This window comes from Cebus imitator, unplaced genomic scaffold, assembly GCF_001604975.1.
Source record: "Cebus imitator isolate Cc_AM_T3 unplaced genomic scaffold, Cebus_imitator-1.0 Scaffold23, whole genome shotgun sequence".
NCBI lineage: Eukaryota > Metazoa > Chordata > Mammalia > Primates > Cebidae > Cebus > Cebus imitator.
In genome coordinates this window covers 11,961,030-11,967,306 of record NW_016107338.1, presented here as the reverse complement: position 1 = coordinate 11,967,306, position 6,277 = coordinate 11,961,030, and positions in this window count along the sequence as shown.

The following is a 6,277-nucleotide window of genomic DNA, read 5'->3' as shown; positions in this document are numbered from 1 at the left end:
AGCCTTCATGGTCTTAATGGGGAGATATGGTTCAAAGTGTCCAAAGCTGCAGCTATGTGGGATGAATAAATCTGGAGATCTAATATACAGCAGGAAGACTGTAGTAAATAATATTTTATACTGAAGGCTGCTAAGCAAAAGATTTTAGGTGACCTTACCACAGAAAAAAAGGTAAGTATGTGAGATGATGAATATGTTCATCAGCTTGTCTGTTGTAATAATTTTATTATGTATATGTATATAGAAACCTCATGTTGTATATCATAAATACATACAATAAAAATACATAAATATTAATGGCCAGGTGTGGTGGCTCATCCCAGCACTTTGGGAGACTGAGTTGGGGGGATCACTTGAGCTCAGGAAGTTCGAGACCAGTCTGGGCAAAATAGCGAAATCTTGTCTCTACTAAAAAATTTAAATATTAGCTGGGTGTGTTGGTGTGTGCCTATAGTCCCAGCTACTCTGAAGGTTGAGGTGGGAGGAATGTTTGAGAGCCCAAGAGATCAAGGCTACAGTGAGCTACGATGGTGCCATTGCACTCCAGCCTAGACAACAGACCTAGACCCTGCCTTTCCACTCCCTCGCCACCTGCCAAATATACATATGAACAAAACCAGGCTGAATGCGGTGGCTCATGCTTGTAATCCCAGCACTTTGGGAAGCAGAGGCAAGTGGATCACCTGAGGTCAGGAGTTCAAGACCAGCCTGGCCAACGTGGTGAAACCCCCATCTCTACTAAAAATACAAAAAATTTTGCGTTGGAACCAAATTATTTTCTGTGTGAAAAAAAATAATAAGGAAAAGAAAAAAAATTAACTGGACGTGGTGGTGTGCACCTATAATCTCAGCTACTCGGGAGGCTGAGGCACCAGCATGGCTTGAACCCAGGAGGCAGAGTTTGCAGTTAGCTGAGATCGTGCCATTGCACTCTAGCCTGGGCAACAAAGTGAGACTTTGTCTCAAAAAAAACAAAAATAAAGCAAAATCATAAATAAGAGCAGTGGCTTAAGCCTGTAGTTCCAGCTACTTGAGAGGTGAGAACAGGAGAAATCCCTAGAGACAGGAGTTTGAGACTAGCCTGGGCAACATAATGAGACTCGGTATCTAAAAAAAAGATTAAAATTAATAAATAAAGGCAAGTATGTGTATGGATTCATATAGATACATGATTCATATGTGTTTGGATTCACATATATATGATTCATATATGTGTGAATTCATATCTATATCTATACACACACACACACACATATATGAATTCCAGATGGGGAGGGGATTATCCTAGATCATTCCAATAAGAATAATTTAGTAACAAGAGTTTTGGTTGTTTATTTTAGGACAGGGTCTTGTTCTGTCGCTCAGGCTGGAATGCAGTGGTGCAATCTTGGCTCACTGCAACCTCTGTCTCCTGGGTTCAACTGATTCTCCTGCCTCGGCCTCCCAAGTAGCTGGGACTACAGGCGTGTGCCACCACACTGAGCTAATATTTGTATTTTTAGTAGAGACAGGGTTTCACCATGTTGGCCAGGCTGGTCTTGAACTCCTGAACTCAAGTAATCTGCCCCCCTCGGCCTTCCAAAGGGCTGGGATTACAGGCGTGAGCCACCATGCCTGGCTATAACGAGGATTTTTAAAAGCAGGTGCGCCAGGCTCAGTGGCTCACACCTGTAATCCCAGCCCTTTGGGAGGCCGAGGGGGGCAGATTACTTGAGTTCAGGAGTTCAAGACCAGCCTGGCCAATATAGTGAAACCCAGTCTGTACAAGAAATACAAAAATCAGCCAGGTCTGGTGGTGTGTGCCTGTAGTCTGAGCTACTTGGAAGGCTGAGGCAGTAGAATTGCTTGAGCCTGAGAGGCAGAGGCGGAAGGAGCGGAGAACATGCCACTGCACTCCAGCCTGGGCGACAGAGCGAGACTGTCTGTCTCAAAAAAAAAAAAAAAAAAAAGGTGGATGAATTAAGTAAGAGCATGAATTAATTAAGTGATGAGATGTATAATATGTACTCAAGGCTGCCTCTGAAGATAGGGGAAGAGGCCAGAAGTTAGGGGCTGTGAGGGCCTGAGAAGCAGAGAAAGGAAAGAAGGTGAGAGCCTCCAGAAAGGAGCACAGCCCTGCCAACATCTTGATTTTAGTCCAGCGAGTTTGAAATCAGACTTCTAAGCTACACGGCTATAAGAGAGTAAATTTATTCAGCCTGTGAGGTCTGAGGAAAAACAGAAGAAAAAACAAGTAAATTTGTTTGTTGTTAGCCACTAAGATTATAGTAATTTGTCACAGCAGCAATAGATCACAAGCACATGCTTATGGAGCCAATTTCTTTTATCTTCTTGTCTCTGCTAACTAGAACTGTCTTTACCTGTGATTTGGTTTTTTATTGGAAGGATAGTAGCCTATATAAATGGCCACTCCCACTGCAAAATAAGAACATATTCTGGTTTATAAATCATCCTTGGGAGGTTTGATTAACATGATTCAGTCCCTTGCAGTCTGAGCATGGTGTTATTTCTGGAAATTGTAAGATGCCACTCAGGTAATGGGAATGTACCAAAGTGAATTTCTGACCTTGCCTGGTGGTATATTGACTCATCTTGTGATGGTCAGGTGGCTGGTTTGTTCCACCTTCAGCGATGATATTTTCTTATTATTTATTTTTTTTATTAAAACGGGGTTTCACCATGTTGGTCGGGCTGGTCTTGAACTCCCAACCTCAGGTGATCTGCCTGCCTTGGCCTCCAAAGTGTTTGGATTACAGGTGTGAGCCACCACGCCTGGCCAGCGATGACATTTTCTGCTTGTGAATACCAAGTACCAGATGAACACACATAAAGGATATTAACAATATAAACCAGAAAAATGGTAAGGGCCAAAGAAAGGTGCAAGGAGTAAAATCTGTTCAGAGAAATTTGAAGGAGGGCTCCCAAAGTCTTCTGATAGGGAGGACCTGAGGAGTCTGCAAGGGAAGGAGGGCTTGAATTGGGAATTAATATCAGTAAAATACCAGAGGCAAATGCAGTTAAAACAGAAGAGATTGGCTGGGCATGGTGGCTCACGCCTGTAATCCTAGCACTTTGGGAGGCCGAGGTGCGTGGATCATGAGGTCAGGAGATCGAGACCATCCTGGCCAACATGGTGAAGTCCTGTCTCTACTAAAATACAAAAAAATTAGCTGAGTGTGGTGGTGCATGCCTGTAGTCCTAGTGACTCGGAAAGCTGAAGCAGGGAAAGTGCTTGAACCCGGGAGGCAGAGATTGCAGTGAGCGGAGATCACGCCACTGCACTCCAGCCTGGCAACAAAGCGAGACTCTGTCTCAAAAAAAAAAAAAAAAAAAAAAAAAAAAAAAAAAAAAAAAAAAAAAGATATAAGAGAGAAGATTAGAAGTATAAAAGATAAGATTAGAAGGGTAGATTGAAATAGCTTCTGTAGGAATGTGATGGTTGAAGAATTTGGATTGGGTAACCAGGAGCTAATAAAGGTTTTAGGGAAGGATCAAAAACATAGTTTGGGGAGAGATTCACCTAGATTTATGGGGTTATAGTTCTGTGAACTAGGCTAGCACTTAAATACAGTCTGAATTCAAACATGAAATGTAAACATGAAATACAAAAAGACAACAGGGATTAGCTGGAGGAATGAAAAGACATGCTTTTGTTCTTTCCTGCTCAAACTATGTCATGGCTAGATGTTCCTCTCAATTTGTGTTGAATAGATAGCATTTCTGTCATATTAGAATATGAAGAGCATGAGAGCAAACAGTGTCCTGTGAAAAGGAAGATCTTTTAGCTTGAGTCAATTTTTTTTTTTTAATTTAAAAATTAAGTATGCACCCTTGACATAGTCTCAGGAGGTCCTGATGACATGTGCTGAGCCAAGTTTAATAGGAGCTTAAATTCTGAGGCCTGCAGGTTTACTTATTCCAGTGCTTCAGAGGCTAAAGTCCCTCTGGATTTTTAGCTGTACAAAAATATTAACTTTGAAATTGAGCAAATTTGTAGAAAAATCTTGTGCTGAGTACTAGTCTCTAAATTATTTATGACTCCAAATTTTCTGCCAGTCTTTTTTTTTTTTTTTTCTTTGAGACAGAGTCTTGCCCTGTCACCAGTCTGGAGCGCAGTGGCAAGATCTCGGCTTACTGCAACCTCCGCTTCCTGGGTTCAAGTGATTCACCTGTCTCAGCCTCGTGAGTAGCTGGGACTACAGGTGTGTGCCACCACACTCAGCTAATTTTTTGTATTTTAGTAGAGACGGGGTTTCACCATATTGGCCAGGATGGTCTCGATCTCCTGACTTTGCGATCTGCCCACCTCGGCCTCCCAAAGTGAGGCCATCACACTCGGCTTTCTGCCAGTCTTGACTGTGGTCTGACCATAGATTTTATTTTATTTACTTATTATTAATTTATTTTTTGGAGACAGAGTTTCGCTCTTGTCACCCAGGCTGGAGTGCAATGGCACAATCTTGGCTCACTGCAACCGCCACCTCCCAGGATTAAGGGATTCTCCTGCCTCAGCCTGCCAAGTAGCTGGGATTACAAGTGTGCACCACCAGGCCCAGCTAATTTTTGTATTATTTGCAGACACAGGATTTCACCATTTTGGCCAGGCTGGTATTGAACTCCTGACCTCAGGTGATCCACCTGCCTCAGCCTCCCAAAGTGCTGGGATTCCAGGCGTGAGCCACTGTACCTAACCAAAATTTCTATGCATTAAGAAAATATGTATACTTTAAAAAAAAATAGATAGGTAGTGTCCCACATAGCTGAGGTATCACAGTTTGCTTAGTTATCCCTTATTGTAGGCCATTTTCTTTGTTGGTTCATTGTTCATTCATTCTTTTATTCATTCATGGTAAAACTACCCAGGCTTTGTGCTCATTCTCAGCATGTGGACATAAAAGTTATAGCTCTTGCTCTCAAGGAATATATAGTCTAGGAGAGACAAATGTGGAAAACAAGTATAGTACAGTTATATATAATCGAGATGAACCTCAGTGTTCAGGAATATCTACCATGCCCCAGTTCTTCCTGAGAGATTAGACATTCCTCACCTCACTGACAATGGCAGTGAGCCCGGGACTAGGTTCCTTTCCCAGGGGCTGTGAGCATCAGGACTATGGGGAGGAGCACTGGCACTGTTAGGCAGAGGCTGTATTTGACACTTCTGGAGGATAACCAAGGATGATGGGTGCTGAGTCTCCTATAAACAGGGGTCTCCTGTGCACTGACACTGCTGCAACTCAGGGGCAGCTGGAATTTGGCTGACTAGTGAAGAGGTGCTGAGTTCTGAGACAGAGGCTCTAGTAATCCCCTAGGCCAGCCTCCAATCAGCTGTGAAGGTGGTGGGGAGAAAAGGAGGCCACATCATGTCAGTCCCAAACAGGGCTGTCAAGGGCAGCAGGAGATATGGTATGGCAGGCATGATAGATATCTTCTGGGTGGCTAAGTGATGAGTAGTTGGAGGTGGAGATGAAGGTGGTTTTCTTAAGATAAAGGACAACTGAGAATCTACATATATAGGGTTGCCTAAAATATAAGACACTTGGTTATATTTGAATTCCAGATAAATGCAAATAATTTTTTTAGGCTGGGTGCTGTGGCTCACTCCTGTAATCCCAGCACTTTGGGAGGCCGAGACGCGCAGATCACTTGACGGCAGGAGTTCAAAACCAGCCTAGGCAACATGGTGAAACGTTGTCTCTACTAAAAATACAAACATTAGCTGGGCATGGTAGTGTATGCCTATAATTCCAGCTACTTTGAAGGCTGAGGCATAAGTATTGCTTGAACCTGGGAGGTGGAGGTTGTAGTGAGCTGAGATCATGCTACTGCACTCCAGCCTGGGCAAAATAGTGAGACTGTCTCAAACAACAACAACAAAACAAACAAAAAACCAGGCCAGGCACGGTGGCTCACGCCTGTAAACCCAGCACTTTGGGAGGCTGAGACAAGTAGATTGCCTGAGCTCAGGAGTTTGAGGCCAGCCTGAGCAACATGGTGAAACCCTGTCTCTACTAAAAAGTACAAAAAATTAGCCAGGTGTGGTGGTTGTGCACCTGTAGTCCCAGCTACTTAGGAGACTGAGGCAGGAGAATTGCAAGAACCGGGGAGGCAGAAGTTGCTGAGATCGCGCCACCGCACTCCAGCCTGGGCAACAGAGCGAGACTTCATCTCAGAAAAAAAAAAAAAAACCAAAAACCAAAAACCAAACAATTATTTCAGTATACTTATGTCTCAAATATTGCAATTGATATAGGGTTGCTAAACCTGGCATTCTTAT